Source organism: Stegodyphus dumicola, chromosome 7, assembly GCF_044657685.1.
Source record: "Stegodyphus dumicola isolate Sdum_Otavi_A_Nest chromosome 7, ASM4465768v1".
Lineage (NCBI taxonomy): Eukaryota > Metazoa > Arthropoda > Arachnida > Araneae > Eresidae > Stegodyphus > Stegodyphus dumicola.
This window is the reverse complement of record NC_140774.1, coordinates 169,697,991-169,715,727: the sequence shown is the minus strand read 5'-3', so window position 1 is coordinate 169,715,727 and position 17,737 is coordinate 169,697,991.

The window sequence follows — 17,737 nt, the reverse complement described above, 5'->3', positions numbered from 1 at the left end:
GCAAGACCTTTGCCGGGACTCGAACCTGGACCTGTCGAATACGCGCCGAGTGTGCTACCGTTACACCACGAAGGCATGCAGAAACGAGGGAGAAAATACTGTTGCATTTTTCTTTTTCTGACACCAGTTCTTACGTTATTTGCTTCCTTCACGTTCGTACGGGGTTCGTATAGATTTGGAGTGAATAATGACAACACTACTTGATGAAGTATCGAAACACACTTTATTAGCCATTACTAATCAGGACAGCTCCAAAACATTTTTACAGTCGTCGAAGAACTCCTATAAACACGCTGACACAATTAGCGATACAGCCTTCACACTATCAGGCTATAACGGTCTAGACAGCTTCACTGCAACACACCAGAGTACAGCTCCCGACTCTGCTTGGTCGTTCTTGTAACTCCACGTACTCTTGAGACTCTGCAGGCTACAACTCGCGATGCATTCGACGATACACAAGAGTATGGCTCTCGACTCAGCACAGTCTAAGACAAAAATCGACGGTGCACTATCTCGCGATACACTAAAAGACTCTCTCGATGCACTCGACGACCAACTCGGCGCTAGACTTCGAGATACTCGCTCATTGACTGACTATCAGCTCGCTAAACGAGGCACACACACTCGCCCTCAGCACACACAGCAGGGTTTATATAGCATTCGGCTTGTGTTTGAGAACATTCTGGGCTAAACCGGTAAAAATTCGTTTCAGAAGATTCTCCATCCGTCCATGGCATATCGCCAATTTTGTCGACAAATGTCTCCAAAATGGGCGATTTCTCGCCAAATGTGGCAACCCTGCCTTCCCTTGCCATTTTATGGCAACCTTAAAACTGCTTTGCGTGGAAGCCATTTTATCGCGCCTTTACATTTCGTAACAATATCTTATGCAATTAACTTGCCATGTGAAAACTTTTGTGATTTAATAAATCAGTTAGTATATAAAAATATATTCTTGTTCTTATTTTCATCTATTACATCTCAATTATCTGAAATAATGGAAAAGTGAAACTATAATTATCTGAAGATAAGTTCGGATAATCTAATTTCATATTTATGCAATTTACAGTTTGGAATAAATTATTTATACTATAAAATTATATTTATCGATTTAATTAAATATGAAATTATTTTTAAGAATAATATATTTTTAGGAATCAAATAACATTTTCAGTAAAGTTATTCGCAATTAATTATTATCCTGCGTTTATAATCCGCAGATTTCTCCACTAAAACTACTCTTTCACTCTTTAAAGAACTTGTAAATTATAATCTTCTTTAATTGTTAAAATTTTTATTGCTTTTCACAGTGCGGCAATCTGGAAACCAAGCTAGTAATATGAGATGAAAAGTGAGAATGGTATTCATTACAGTAAAGAAAAAGGTGGAGGTGAAAGATAATTTATTTATCCTCAATCTTTCCTCAGGTTCATGTTTCTTCTTTGTTATTTTAAATAATGAAGTGACTCATACTTATCACAGATGGTTTCCCATCAAACTGCATGGTGCTATTGAAAGAAAGTTTAAATTCCTAAATGACATCTTTACAGACCATGATGTGTGGGTTACTAGGTATAAACCAGAATCTAATTGAACAGTTGCCAAATGGAAATCGATATAGCATCCGAAAAACGAAATAATTTTCATGTGTAATTCAAAATTCAAATCTAAGCTAATTGTTTTCACGCTATCAAGTTTACGGGCACAAGAAATTTATTCACAGTTGTTAAATGATTATTGCTGCATATCACATGTACTTTCCGCATCGGCAAGTCGTCCGAATGCCTGAGTCTGTTTCTTATATTTGATTCTGTGTCTCCCCCAATCACATTAGTGCATGGCTTATCTGTTTCGGGAGTTTTTAAACTGCATGCCAGTCATTTTTTGAAGAAACTAAAGTAGTTCTGTTATATGAATGCAATTTGTTTAGCATAAATGTTTAGCTATTGATACTCGCAACTGCACAAAGTGGTTGAAACCGCACAAACATCCCCAAGAGTCACTATAGCTCTCTACTTATCAGGGGGAAGGAAATCCATTCCAAAAGAAATTCATATACGTTTCAGGCGTTTCAGATGTCTAAGAGGGACAGATTTTAGCTTCTTCGAAAAATAGATTTCATTTAATTATTCTGTAAGAATTATGTTAATTTTACTAACAGTTAAATTTTAAGTTAAAGTTCCTTTCCTGTCAAATTCTCAATTTACTACTTCCGGTTAGAACATAGTTTTGGAATCTTGCTGAATATTTAACAAGGAGGAGCGGTATTTAAACCACGAAGTTACTTACTGAGTCAGAGAGAAGCAGAGTTTATGATTTACGCGCGTCTGCCTTTTTGGCCTCTCTCTCTCTCAAAACTGTTATTACGCTCGGCCGTACTCAGGCCCTTGTTAAGTTTCGTAGTCAAACAAGTTAAGAGGCCAACTCGATTTGAATCTTGATAGTTTCGGCTATATTTCTTTAGTTAATTTTAGTTTTAATTTAATTTTTAGTCTCTTAAGTTCAAGCTCAAATGTCGGCTTTGATTGTACACTCCCAGGCGGAGTTTTTTTAAATCTTATTGGAATAATAAAGGGTTAGTTACCCTTCGATCTTGTTGTTTCTTGTCACACGAACTTATGTAATAACCCTTAATGAACTTATGCGATTATTCGCTATATAGTTCTTAAGACTCGTCACTTTCTACAGTAACTGAGATTTACACAGTGAAAGTCTTACAATTCACTATTAATAAATCATTCTATACGCTTTGTAAAAGTGCGAAACAATTAATTAGTAAATTCTAGAGCACATTATTTCGAAGAAACTAAAACTGAAAACTTGCAAATGCACTATTTTTATCATCAGTTTCTTTTCCAAACTGTCACACTTATGCAGGTGGCGAAATTAAGAATAAAATGCTCATATATGTGATAATTTTCATTCAAATATGAATAAAAGAAATAAGTTTATAATAACAGAAACGAAGGTAAGTTACTGTGATTACAAAGAGTCTTAAGAATACAGGAACAAAATTGTTAAGTACGAAAGCTTCGAATAATTTCGCTACATCTGTATCTCCTTTTCAAACTTTTCTCGTAATCTTCACAAAAATAAGTGAATTTTCAGATAATGTGCCTCATTTATGTTCTTCAGGCCGCATAGAAAGCTGGTTTCGAAATAATCAGAACTTTAAATGCTGACTTCTATATGTTATGCTGCTGTTAATTAATTAAGTATTAATTACATGTGTTACATTTATTATTACATGTGTTACATTTACATGTGAAAAATTGAGTTGCATAAAATTTTTTTATCCATTTTTCTCGTCAATTAGAATAATATATTCTTTATTTTACTTCGAATATTTGGATATTTTATTGAATTATTCTTGTCTGTTTTAATCTTTGAATTTTTCATCTTCAATGGAAACCACTAGTAACTAAATTTTTAAGCTTTTTAAACTGCGATTAATTCATTAGTCATTACGTTTTTCGTAACTGAAGGAGCTAGAGGATTTAGAATAATTTCTTTAAATATACAGTACATAACGATCAATAATTAGGATCTCTTAGAAAGCCTCCTAGAAGGAAATCCTGGAAAACTCTTAGAAAGGTCTAAAATAAATATTTTAAGTTGAAATAAATTTCCTTCCCAGCCTAATTTTAAATTCACTTTAATGGGCGAATTTAGTTACTTATTGAACGTTCTTAATTTTTGGTTTTCCTTCTTCTTAGAGTCATGAACGGAAAATTCTGTATAGAAAGGGGGGTTTTGTATCCATTATACTGAAAATTTTTGCCAGGTTTAGTATCTGATTTGGGATCGGTTGAAAACTGGAAGAAAAGGAATTAAGATGCAAAGTGAGAGAGTCGTTTTTTAATTATTATATAGAAAATATTTATTCATAACATTTTTGAGGAATTTTGTTCAGTTTGAGGAAGTTCAAGACTAAACTCGTAACCCTCGGAGTGTTAATATAACATGTCTAATATCATTTCTAAATATTTTGGAAGTAACAAGTTTAATCTGTGACAATTTTTTCTTTCTTTGAAAGATTGCGGAAAAGGCCCAGATTAAAATATACATAATAATCATTTTGGTTTTCAGCATACTACGTTTCTAAGATACATTGATCATTCTTATATGCCAAAATAATTCAGATGACATCACAGTAAGCTAAGAGCGGCAAAACTTTCCTATCACCATACGGACGCTCACTTTAAAGTCAATTGTATTAATGCTATCATAGTTAATTCTACTGGGGGAACGTGACAGTTAATCATACGCGAAGAATTTTTTCTACAGACTACTTAGTGATTTACTACCTATTCCTCTGTACGTGGTGGTGCGGAATATTGTTCAAGAAATCTTTACAAGATAAAGGAGAATATTTCATTTCCTGAAATGAATCCTTAATAACCCTTAATAAAATATCCAATCCAAAAGGCAAACATAAGTTAAAGATCTTATATTTTGCTGAGTTACAGTGCTCTGAGAACTGGCTTTGCTCAAGGCCGTGTGAGAGATAAGTGAAAGATTTTACATTTTGCTCCAGGATAACACTGGCCAAGATGTGAGGATGGTATAGGCATGGTGGTGTAACGAAGGTAACATAGTACAAAATAACCGTTCAAAGAAATCACGGATAAGGTAGTTTTTAAACTAATGTAATATATTTCATTTATCATGGAATTTTTGCTGTTACCTATCAATAAAGGTGTGGTGGGGTGTATTTAATTATGGCAAAACACACTAGGGCTATCTGCCTAAGAGGAGGGATGGCTTCGTGGAGGATTTTCTAAGGGAAACTGGCTCGTATACACGTTACACATGGGGAAAACCACGAAAACACCCATGCAGCCAGCCCGTTCGCCGGATTCGAACCTCAGACCGAACTACCAGTGTTCAGCGACTTTACCGCTCGGCCGCTGGTGGGCCTCCTGTCAATAAAGATAAATAACACCACCACAGATATCGCGCGAACATTCTTGCTGGAAAAAGGCTCTAGGAAAGAGCATTTAAAATTAAGCTATGAACTTTACTTATGGACTATTTGAGTTAGGCTAAAATATGTTAGAACTCTCTGCATGAGGGAAGGGATGTTTCTATGCAGGTTTTTCTACGGAAAACTTACTTGTTAAACATGGTGAATCTATGTAGCCAACTTCTTTCCAAACTACTGTATAGAAATTATACTATTCTGTATAGAAAGGGGGTTTTGTATAATGGATACAAAACCCCCCTTTCTATACAGAATTTTCCGTTCATAACTCTAAGAAGAAGGAAAACCAAAAATTAAGAACGTTCAATAAGTAACTAAATTCGCCCGTTAAAGTGAATTTAAAATTAGGCTGGGAAGGAAATTTATTTCAACTTAAAATATTTATTTTAGACCTAGACCAACTACTACTGTTCAGCGATTTTATTACTTGGAGCAGCTAATATGCGAATTTTATGGATATTTATGGAAAACGATATATTTATGGAAAGCAATATTCATGGAAAGAGAACCCACTTTTCAAATGAATTTGGGATTAGGGTAGTGATTTTTCTTTTTAAAAAAGGGAAGGCAATTTTTTTAATTTGAAATGAACGTCAAAGATGAAATTATCACAATTATTAACCTATTTATAATATTTAATTACTTCAATAAGATATAATGCTTACTTTTAAGCTATAAATATAGTATGTTTTACTTTTCCACTGCAAGCATCTTGAAAAAGTGAGAAAATCTATTTCATTGATCAAGAATTTGGCGGAAGTTGACTAACACCATTCTTCCCTGCAAAAAATAGATTGGTAGACTTCGTTTCCTCTGGAGGAGCTTTCGCAAAAGATGAATAATTTCCGGATAAATCTGAAATTCAAACGAACGTCCACTGCAATCCAGTTTTCTTCCCTGCGAAAGAGAACAGTTGCGGTTTCTTCTATTTTAAGTTTGATTCGAAACATTCCCCGAATTGTAATTAAATTCCAAACGCAAGAACAGTGCCACCATTAATATTTCACTGCAGCAAAATGCAATCGTAATAACTGCGGGCAGAAAAATTAAATTTGCCAGACAAACTTTCAACATTTGATGGAATTAAGTTTCCTACATTCGCTTGGTCGGAAAGACGATAGTTTGATTATTTGAATACGACCTACGAACTCGTTCGTTTGGGTGAGGATTTCTGTGCTAAAGTTGCTTTATCGGTGATGCTCACGTTTAGATTTATGCTCTTCTAGCATATTTGATTGAATTTCGTTCCTGTTTTTCTTTTTTTTTCTTTTCTTTTTTTTTTTTTTTTTTTCTCTCTCTGAAATGAATATTGTGAATTAACAACTTCTTCGAACATTTAAAAGATTCAAAGTTAGAAAAACGAGAATGTGATGAATGACATTTAATTCCCTACAGGAATGGGAAAATTATTTTGGTTGAGATATACAAGAAAAATAGAACGTAAGGCGCAAGTGGTAAATTTTTATGAGACCTACAATGTTTGTTTCTGAATTTAGTTTTTGAACTTAAACTGCTACAAATTTAAAACTATTAAATTATTTTTAAAACGTGCAATACGTTTAAATAGCTTTAGCCCAAGCTGGATATGGACATGCCTGCAATCTGTAAGTTACTGCAGGATTTTATCAACTTATTTTAGATTTTATTTTATTTATTTTTATTTATTTTATTTATTATTAGTATTTTAGATTTTATTGAAGTAAATACAGAAATAAAATTTTGCAATCGTGGCAAATAGTATACGGCGTCAGAATCATTATTTAGTAATTTTACTATTTTTTTAAACATAAATAACACTTGTAATAGAGACTAACAAGAAGTATAATTCATTTTAAAATGATTAACTCTGTTAAACGCCGTATCATTATAACCCGGAAGACAGAATAAATACCTTGTGCTTCCTCAGTTCGTAAGAACTTCTTATTTTGAAAGATAAAGAATTTTCCTTTTCAGGAAGTAAGATATAAATATATGATTTTAGATGCCCATAATAAATTCTGCTATTCATATATGGATGTCGTTTACCACTGCTAATAGAAAGCCTCTTCACGAAGTTAATTTTTTTCCTTCATGTAATTCAATTACTATAAGAATTTATTAAAATAATTATTAACTATATCAAAAATAAAAAAGGAATGAAATGTAAAATTGTATTTGTATGCTTACTTTCACTTTATTCAAAATAAGAAACACAAATATGTTTAAAGATCAAAATAAGCCTAGTTTAGATGTCCCAGCGTGCTACCGATGAAAAAAAATAACATGAAGCTGTAGAGACATTAGGATTTTTCTGAGATGCATGAGACTTGAAAAATGTACAAAGCCCTTGCCTGGACTAGAATCTGGACCTCTCGACATACGCGCCGAGTGTGCAACCGTAACAACACGAAGGCATGTGGAAAGGAGGGAGAAAATAACTTATGTGCTCCCCTTCTTAAAGGGCAAGAGGGGATTAGGGGATCCAATCGCCAAATCGTAGTGGTGAAGAATCATCATCCACCACCAATGGATGGTGGATTTCATCCAAATTCCAAAATGTTATTTTATTTCTGTGTTTACTACAATAAAATCTAAAATACTAATAATAAATAAAATAAATAAAAATAAATAAAATAAAATCTAAAATAAGTTGATAAAATCCTGCAGTAACTTTCTGTTCGGACGCCACTGTAGAGTCATTTTTAAAATGATCCAATCGCCAAAGTGAAAAACCAATTTCATTGATTGAAAAAAAAATAATTTTTATCTCCAGCGCCCGAGACTCCGTATCAAAAATTCTAAATATATGCTTATTTTAAAATTATTTTACAATATTGCTGTTGAACTGAATTTTACGTTTCAAGTACGAAGAACATGATATTTAATAAAGATCACACAGAAAATGTTAAAAAAAACTCTCCTTGGGATGTAATTTAAAATCTGAAACATTTCAGATTTTTTTTCTTAATAATCTTACTTTTTCAGTTATAGAATGAAGAAGCTAAATGTTATCAGAACAAAATTTCACGACAATTTTATCAGAAAAAAATTTCACGACAACTTCTAGGACTAAATTTCTAAAAAACATGGAAAGAGAGATTGAAATATAGCGTATTCAAATTTATTGAAATGTGCATATATATCATTGGAATATAACATGTGCAACGTATTCATATATTTTTGGAAGACATTACGTAGCAACATCAATGTATTACTCTTTTCGGACTGATGACGAATGCACTACACCTATTCCAAAGGGTATAGAATATAAAATTGATAGGCTATTGAGAGTATCACAAAAAGCAGTGGAAAGAATTTCACGGGTAATATTAATATACATCCTTTCATCATAGTAGTCGAAAGGAGACTGATAACTTGATTAATCAGGCTGAATGCCGAAGCAGTAATATTTATACTGCAGGTTAAGGGTTTTGCTATAATTAAATGAAATAATGTGTGAACATTCACCGTGAGGAATTATTAAATTGCTGTTAATTTTACTTTAAGCGCTTGTTAATTTTACTTTAAGCTTTTTTGTGGTTAATTTCCAATTTCAACTTTTCGTACACCAGCCATTCGTTGTGAAAAATGTTCTGGGTGTTTTTATTTATTTATATGCTTAAATCTTCATACCGTTTTCTGTACGAGGTTAGTAAATAGTATAAAAAAATCAAAATAATTTTTCACCATAACTACATTTGGAAATCACAGTTTTGGGAGATCCAGCATTTTACATATAAAGCCAGACTGATATTTCCTTTATTTACATCAAATCTAGTCAACAATTTAATAATTATCGGTTTGTTGCAGCTTATGCTCACTTGTATGACGTAGTCAGCTTGTAGAGAAATTAGGTTAATTGGAAGCAGAAAAGATGAAAAATATGCAACCGCCTTCGCCGGGAATCGAACCACGGACTTCTGGAATACCGGCCCAGCGTGCTACCGATACACTACGAAGGCACACTAGGGAAGTGGGAGAAATACCTTATATACTCCCCTTTTTAAAGGGCGACTAGGGTTTTAGAGGACATAGTTGCCAAATTCTGGATGCGGAGAAATATTATTCACAAACCTTTTAGTTCGGGCGCCACTTGTAGAGGATGTTAGGATTTTTTGGAAGCCAGAGAGATCAAAAATGTGCAACCGCCTTCGCCGGGAATCGAACCACGGACTTCTGGAATACCGGCCCAGCGTGCTACCGATACACTACGAAGGCACGCTAGGGAAGTGGAAGAAATACCTTATAAGCCGAAGACCACGAAATTCCTCGAGGCAAGGAGTGCAAGATTACGCATGTCGTTGGCAGCAGCCTAGAGAAACTAACAGGTGATTGTGAGATTAGGCTCAATTCCGCTCCCAATTTTGATGGCGAGGACCCCCTCCGGAAACACTACCAATATGACCACCAACCCTAGGACTTAACGAGTCTCTCGGTGTAATTATCATGTTGGCAGATGGGATCTAATATCTGCTATCCGTGGTTACAGCTAACAGGCAGGATGGCATTTTTAACCATTCTCCGAAAGATTACAGTGCCACATATACAAACAGTTTTACATAGACATTTTTATATACAATACTATACTTTTACGATTCTAGGATGTTAAATACAGCTATTTGTGATGACTTACTTAACAGTTAAATTTCCTGTTTGTTGGAAATTGCTAAAGATTCATTTTACGAAACAGTTTTAATAGGTTACTTTGCAAAAGGGTTAATAGAGCACATTATTAATTAAATACAAAATTTACAGTTACACAAGGTTATTAGATCCCGTAATGAATTAAATATCAGATTCACACTTTTATATAAACCACTAGTTACAGCAGGATCGATTAAAATCTACATACTCAAATGACCAAAGTAAATGCACTTATAAAACTATAGCTACATACATTAGAAGTTACATAATTGTTGAACAGAGAATAATAAATTTACATAAAGGACTTGTAGAGGATAACATCAATTTTCTACTTTATTTAAAATTAAGCAAACAAAAAAATAAGGAAAATATATTACTATATATTCCTTAAAATACAGCAGATGTGCTACTGATTACATAGACACAATATGCACAAGGAAGCTATGAACCTAACAATTAAATATAGCACACAATAATTGCCAGTTATAAATTATATGTACCGTATATACCCGCGTATAAGTCGATACCGCGTATAAGTCGACCCCCCACTTCGACATAAAAAATTCGTAGAAAATAAGAAACCCGCGTATAAGTCGACCCCCCCCACACACTTCCGAAATCGATCGATAAACTTCGAAATTTTTTTTAAGTACTACATTTATTCAAAATCATCTGAGAAAAAGTAAATATACGATAAAAAATACCTTGGTAAAAAACAAAATCAAAATCCTTCAACGTCCGATTCATGGTCAGATTCGCCAAACATTTCATAGAACTCCTCTGTCGTCATTGGCTCGTCATCATACATATTTTCAGTCTCCAACTCTGTATTGTTACAATCACTACTAGAGCCTTCGTCGTCATTTTCACTTTCAAAAACAGTATCATCTTCCGTGCCGTCTAGTTCGTTGCTAATACAACATTTTGTAAATGATTTTATAATCATTTCAGAGGGTATTTCGTTCCAAGCATCTTTAACCCGCTGAGCAATTAATGTAGTATCGGGTTTTTAATGTTGCCTCCCTTTGTAAATGTTGGTCGACCGGAACTAATCCACTCTGCCCAATATTTTCTAACATTTACTTTGAAGGGCTTATTGAGGCAGATATCTAGGGGTTGAATGACGGATGTCAATCCTCCCGGAATTACGGCCACAGTCGTTTTTAGAAATATTCAAATCTGTTCAGTTATTGCGTGGGCTATTTTTTTAAATTTTGACGTGTACGCCTGTTAACAAAAGTATTTCATGAATGAACGATAACTATTATAAAGACTTATACGTACGTAAAAACTATCTGCATTTCTCTTTTCTTGACGTGTTGGCGAAACTTTATTGCTCGATATTGATCTGTTGTTCGGGGGCCGAAAATTCTTTGGTTTAATCGAAACTTACTCTAGTTAAAGTATGAAACTCTATGATTAGTTCGTCACATAATTTAATTCATGAAATTACTTCAAGTAAATGACTTATTTGATAAGTCGTCCAATTTGAGTGCGGGAAGAAAACAACTGCATTATATAAAGAAATTTTTGAACTTCCGATTCTTTTAATTTTTTATGGCCCCGCGTATAAGTCGACCCCCCTTTGAAGTCTTTTTTTGTCCAAAATGTCTCGACTTATACGCGAGTATATACGGTAATATTAATATATATGTATATATATATATATACATTGGAAACTGGGGAATAAAACAAAATATAAAATAATTGGATTGATAAACTAAATGTATTAGATTAATAACCCTAGATGTATTTTTTAGGAGGACAAAAATTAGGAAGTTAAAAATACAGTGATACTATTCAATTGAGACAATTACACCCTTTTCCTCTTTCCCAAAACAAACGAAAGGACTTTCCAAAAGCCCCATATTTAAAGCGCCGCCATGCCGCACCGACACTATACATTTACAAACATCCATGCCTTCTCCGGGATTTGAACCCCCGCCCTTCAGTCAGCAACGCTAACCGCTATATCGATTAAACGGCAATTATCGCTTTTACTTGATGCAAGCGGTTTCCTTCAAAAGGCCGATTTTGGCTAAAAATTTCAAATATTTTTTATTTCACATTTCTAAAGGACACTCTTAGCTATCAAAAACGACTTTTCTTTTCTTGATATGTTTCTTAGAAAGAGGCGATATACCAATTTCTCTAAGAGACGACAAACCGGAAGTTATCGTTCGCTCCAGCGGAAGCGAAAGTTTAAATAGCAAATTAAAAATGCATTCACCCTTTTCTATGTTATTTATTTCTATCAAAGTACTGGAAAAGTACTTTGGTTATGATTTTTTTTTTTTCAGTTTTTGTTTGGCAAAGTGGATAGTAGTGTATTTATATGTCATGTAACACTAATCTGAGAACTTTAAATTCGAATTTTGATAACTTTCTTTATGATTATGTTCGCAGAAACCATGATTACTAATAGAATCATTTTGAAGTTTTGCACGCAGATTTTAATTATTATTATGCATGTTGTAGACTAAGAGTTAAAAAATTGGCTTTACAGAATTTAAATTATCATAAAATTATTTGTCACTTAAATTAATGATCCTTTATCCCATTTAAATTTAACGATATTTAAAATTATATTTTATATACCACTAAATTTTTTGGTCAATAGTATAGGCACTTTTTAAAAAATTTTGTGTGTTGATAACGTATTTAGCCATACATTACTTGTGAATCAATATTCTCCAATTATTCTACCTTACGGTGTGCTTCTGGTGAGTACACATAAAATAAAGTCAAAAATATGTTTTGTGTGTGTGTATTTAATTATGGCAAAGCAAACGAGGGCTATCTGCCTAAGAGGAGTGATGCCTTCGTGGAGGACTTTCTAAGGGAAACTGGCTCGCATAGACGGTTCGCATGGGGAAAGCCACGCGGACGCCCATATGCAGCCAGCCCGTTCGCGGGATTCGAGCCTCGGACCGAACTACCAGTGTTCGGCGACTTTACCGCTCAGCCGCTGGTGGGACCAAAAATATGTTTTTATCATCAATATTCTTTTCAGTGATGGTTGATGTTTTGGTTAATTTCGATGTAAAATTTTCAGATTTTTGCATAAATTTCGCCAAACGAAAAATTTTTTATCACTCTTCTAGTAATTATATTTAGGTCTGAGTGTAATCTAACACAAAATTTCATTAATTTTTTATCACTCTTCTATTTTTTATCAACATTTTGATAAAAGTCCTTTGAACGAGGTCGAATGAAACCTTTGAAAATTACCTTGAATGCAAATGTACAAAACAGACTGTGTAATATATACTCAATAAGAAAAATCATTCTTATAAAATTATTAGGTAATTTCTCCCTCCTTTTTGCATGCCTTCCTGGTATAATTAGAAGCATACTTAACACGTATTTGAGAGGTTCAGAACTGGCGTTCCGGGGAGGGAATTGCATATTTTTCACGTCACTGTAATGACTCAACAGTGGCGCCCGAACAAGAAGGTGATGGAAAATAATTCATCATCATCGGGATTTGGCAATTGGATTCTTTCATCCCCTGTCGCCCTTTAAAAATGGGAATATATAAGGTATGTTCTCCCTTCATCACACCTTCGTTGTGTAATAGTAGCACACACGGCGAGTACTCGAAAGGTCCAGATTCGAATCTTGGTGAGGGCATTATGCATTTTCACACCTCCTGCTTCAAAACATGACGCTACAATATAAAATCAATTAAAAACATTCAAAGAAAGTAAATAGTTTGGCCTAAACCTCTCATCGAAATTATTGAAGCGGGAACATAACAGTTAATTAAAAATTTTCTAATTGATGCTTTCTATAATATAAATCTGGTGTGAAGATGAAAAATAAATAACTTTTTAAGAAACGGTTATTAACATTTACAGATATAACAGCAAATTACTATGCGTAACCGTATTAAATTTAGCTGGTAAAGCCGTCCATGTTTAAAAATCAGTAGCAGTGGGTAGGTTTAAGTATATCTTTTTACTTCCTTGTACGAAGTAAAAAGGAAGTATTGTAATCGCGAAAAGTTTCAGGCAGTATATTTCAACGAAAATATCCATTTTGACCGCTATCGAATGCAATTTAACGATGTTTTTGCGTGATATCTGTACGTAAGGAGAGAATAAAAGACTCGTTTCCTCCAAAAAAACTATCAAACTGCTTTAGAACTAATTCTGAAGAGAATCTTTCGTGGCGTCTGTCCGAACGTATGTACGTACGTACGTATCTCGCATAACTCAAAAACGAGTAGCCTCAGAACGTTGAAATTTTGTATATAGGACTGCTATAACATGTAGATTTGCACCTCGTATTTTGGTTGCAATCGGCCGAACCAAACGTATATAAATATATTTATATATATATATACACTCTGTTATCCGGCTCAGTGATCTCAGTTTCCTTACTCTTATACGTTTGTAAATTGTACATTTTTCACTTTAAAAATGATTGAATTATGTTGTTTTTATCTTCCGGTTAAGGTTTGTGTGCCTTTAGTAAATCTGTAAGCAATATTTTTAGAATTATCAACAATTTTAAAGGGCCACTAAGCCTTTTTTTTATGGCGGCCATTCATTGTTTACATTCGAAACAGCAGACTAGTGGATTTGTTGCCAATCGAGAGAAAGGTAGCTTCGCAACAATAAAGATAACGCTTTCATTTATTATTGCCAATTAAATCATGCTTAATCCTTTCTGGAATTTCTTCGAGGAAATAAGTGTTTTAAGATTTACTTCGTAATTTTTATTATAGATATTTTGAGTTCTTATGTATTCTTGCCTTCTCGCGAAGTGAGAACTGAATTAATTGAATGAGAAATACTCAATCGTCTGTGAAAAACTGTTTCTTTTTGTTTTGTTTGCTTAATTTCTTTTATACATCATTCTAGCTTTATTATAGTATTTGAATAGAACATGTGGCAACGATTAGATAATTCTATTCTTTAAATGACATAAATTTTGTGCATTATGAGTTATAATATGAACAAAATATAATACTGTTAAGGGAATCTAGCGCTAGAGTTTCGCTATGGTAAACAAATACTAGTGTAAATTTTAAAGAATGCATTTATTCTATTGTGGTTTATGCGCTGTCGGCGAAGTAGATTTAATTCAGTCAAATAAGTTTAAATGAAATGCAAGAAAAAATGCTTATAATTTAATATTCCGTACAAGGAAGTAATGTGGTGTACACATCAGATTTTTTTGTAAACATTTAAGAGTATTGGGTATGTGAGACTGTGACTTAAAAGACGATAAAGTGATCTATAGAATTAAAAATATAAAATCTTAGAAACCAGCTATAGAATTCGAGGTAAGGAATTGCTGCTGGACATTTACGCAACAGTCATACTCCAAATAACTCCAATTAAAAGCTCTGAAATCCTCGAACGCGCTTCATCCTCGTCCAATTACTGTCATTTCAATAATGACCAATTCTACGCACAATAAATTCAGGAAGTAACTGCCAGCTTCTGGACTTAGTGACCACGAAGCTACCAGTAGACATGGACATGCATCTCCAGCTGTTTGCTCGCTAAAACATCATTAACTCGCTCTCAACTTAACATAATAGAGCTCAGTCAGCATTGAGAGTAGCTGACTACGAGTTCTACGTCGGAATATGAATCACACGTGCACATTAATAAGGAAAAGCTTGAACTGCCACACAGTTTGACTGGAGATTTCGGTTTATTCATTGAAACGACGGTGCTGTAAATTTGTGCATCAAGTTCTAGTTATCTACAGGAACTCCGAATTCCGAAGTCTTTACTGTTTTAAACGGTAGGATAAATGTAGTTTATTTTAATATTTGAGTAAAGCAATAAGGTTAATAAAAGCTTCAACAATGTGAGATATCAGATGCTCATATGTTGAAAGGGGTATGTCGTTAATTTTCCACACAACCTGCACAGGAATATTTCCTCTCTACATCACTTTTGAGAAGCTGTTGACTGAAGAACATTTATTTATTGACTAATACTATTTAGCTACGAAGTAACCTGTCATAATGCTTTTCTTACAAATAATAAATAAATGAAATATTACGAAAATTTGCAAATTACGGACATTGGAACGGCAAATTTTCTAGACACTCGAAAACAGTCATTTCGATATCAGCAATTATACATGCGTTAAATTAGCTGCTGTAACCATTTTATTTTAATTTTAATTACACTAAGCTTTTTCTGTAATATTTTCACTAGAATTATTTACTTATTAGTAAAAAGGGAGGTTAGTCAAAATAATATAAATACTGTAGCCATACGCAAATTATTTCTGAATTTGAACTCAACCGTTTTCTTCTTTTTTTGTCGTAGTGTTTACGGAATGGGATATCTAATTTCAAAGAACAGTTTTTCGTTAACCTTTTTCGTTAATCGCACTCGATTGGCTCATTTATATAAAAAGGTTCAGCAAATTTATTTACTCTGCAATTAACTGATTTTCTGCCTCTTTCAATTTCTCATGCGTACGTAAACATTCTCAAATGTATTGTGGTTACCCAAGCCATTTTTTTAATCATCATCAACATCGCACATAAGAAAATTTCCAAACAACATTAATTTCAATGTCAAGTTTTAAAACTAAGAATATTTCATTTTCTTCTCTCTGTTTCTGTACATCCTTAATTCAGCTCTTTATTAACGAAATATTATTTAAAGCAATAAAGTTGTTTCTGCTGTTTCAGTAAAGTTGTTTTTGTTAAATCTGTTCTCAGTTATTGAAGGCTTTCACATTTTATATTACGTCTAAAGGAATGTTTTTTCCATTTAAATATAAGTTTCGAGAGCATTTGGGCTAAAGTTCTCCCGGGTTATAAATATTTAAAAACAGCCTATCTTTAGAATTTCCGATAGACAATCTCGCGCGCTCGATATAAAAATGTTTTTTTTTTTTTTTTTTTTTTTTTTTTTTTTTTTTTTTTTTTCCGTACAGTATTGCCGCTGCTCGCTTTGAAATCGTTGAGTTTGTTAATCAAAACTTCGTAAAGGTGTTACAAAATATGACATATGAAACGAATTCAAAATTCTTGCTTCAAGCTGCCCATATTCGGGTTGAGGACTACATTATGAAAAATCTGATGTCTCTAGGTAATATTGTTTTCTTTGACACTATGAAAAACATGGATACATCCATGCAAACTCTTCATTATTTTACTTCTTTAAATATAATATATGGCAATGATATTTGGCAATTTGAAAAATGATTCAGACTTTTTTGGTGATAGAAAGCAAAATTCCGTTTTCAGACTGATAGCGCTCTGTGCTAACGTTCCTTTGGGCTAAAAAAGTGTATTGTATCTTCATTCATAGTGCATTTATAAAATTCTAAATGCGGTTTTCCTTTTGTAAAACACAGCCGTAAATGTTTGATTTTTTTATAAAGAAGTACATACTATATGTCAAACAAAATGAATTTAAAAGCGTTAAGGTTTTTCAGTGTTGGAGTAAAATCTTCAAGTGTCATTTTTCATTGGCCCAAGTTATTGTTTGCATCGCTATTATTCTCAGTTAGAAGCTCTTGAATTTTTCTGCAGAGGCCTTGACTTAACGATGCAACTTCCACTTTGTTTCTCTCGAAGCGTTGAAAACACCTCTTCTGAACCTCAAGTTTCTTCTTTCTACGGAATATTATTAAAATATCCATGTCAAGCATTGTATTTCAACAGCCCTCAACAATGCTTTGATGTTGTTTTGGATTACGCTCCAACGGAGCAAGCAGTTAGCGATTAATTCCTTATTATTTGGGCTAATTATTACGCTGTACATCTTCCTTTTATTTCTGTTAAACTGAACAAAGTTACCTTTCTGTATCATAATCAAGGATAACGGCATAAAGTTTCAAAGCGTTTCTAAAGCGCTTTAGCACCCTTTGATACATTAGCAAAGAGATGATATGTATCTCTTTGCTATCTAGCAAGTTGATTCTACCAGGCAGACGTAGCAATAAGAACTATTCATCAACACATGTGTTTTCGCCTATACAATAATGGAAAGGCATAATCAATTGAGGATACGTTTGGCACATATGGGCAACAGTTTATAATTTTATTGTTGCCATATATGTCAAAACCGAGGCCGAAAGTCTTCACTTGATACGCCTCAAACAAAAGGGGAGGAAGTCATTTTTTCATGGTTTGCTCCA